Here is a 980-nt window from a genome sequence, read left to right on the forward strand (position 1 = left end):
TATAATATATATATAAACATACAGGCAACTTTCGTCATACACAAGGGCACATAGAGTGACACAAATATGTTTTGTTTTCCACAACAACAACAACAACAGCAACAACAACAACAGCAACGACAACAGCAACAACAACAGCAACAACAACAACAGCAACGACAACAGCAACAACAGCAACAAAAAAGACAAATGTACTGTTTACAACTAAAAGTGGTCTGATTGAACCCTTTCCTAAATGTATCCTCTTTATCTCACGTTTCTTTAGTAACAAGTTTTACGGCACTTGCAACAAAAATAGGTCATATACATGCCAAAGACTAGAGGTGTCACCGGAGAGCAATATTTCAAAGAAAAGGAGGAGGACAAAGACAAAAGGAGTTGGATGGGAAACGAGAGACCACACCAGAGCATCCACCGACCACCCACTCATGTTTCTTTGACACCATTTCTCCTAATAGCATCGTTTCTCTTTGACCCAATTCATTAGTCAAGTTTTCCTAGTCGCGTTGGTGGCCTAGTGGTTAGGCTCTTGAACTCGCAACCGTAAGATCGTGGGTTCGAATCCCGGGTCCGCTGGGATAATAAAATTGTAAAGTGCATAGAGCATGAGTTAGAGCATGGATATGCGCTATATAAATGCAATTATTATTATTATTTTTACTATCATTCCCACTTTGACGTCACATCTCGCAGATCGGCAATGTTTACCGCCCAGTTTCTTCGGTTTTCCCCCAAAATGCCTTTGCCTTTGATGGCAAGGGTTTTTACGATAGACCATCAATAATTTATTTATAGAGGCACCAGCCATCCATGTCCAGGTGCTGTTTTAGCCGGGTTTTTACCATATAAACCTTGAGACGGCAAAGTGCTCATTGCTCTCAACCCTGGATGACCCTGACAGGCAGGGTCGGAAGCCCGCCTCTTAAATGATCTAGATAATAAAAATTGTGTCGATGGGGGTCGCAACAACATGTATATTG

The sequence above is a fragment of the Aplysia californica genome, unplaced genomic scaffold (genome assembly GCF_000002075.1).
Source record: "Aplysia californica isolate F4 #8 unplaced genomic scaffold, AplCal3.0 scaffold00437, whole genome shotgun sequence".
Classification (NCBI taxonomy): Eukaryota; Metazoa; Mollusca; class Gastropoda; order Aplysiida; family Aplysiidae; genus Aplysia; species Aplysia californica.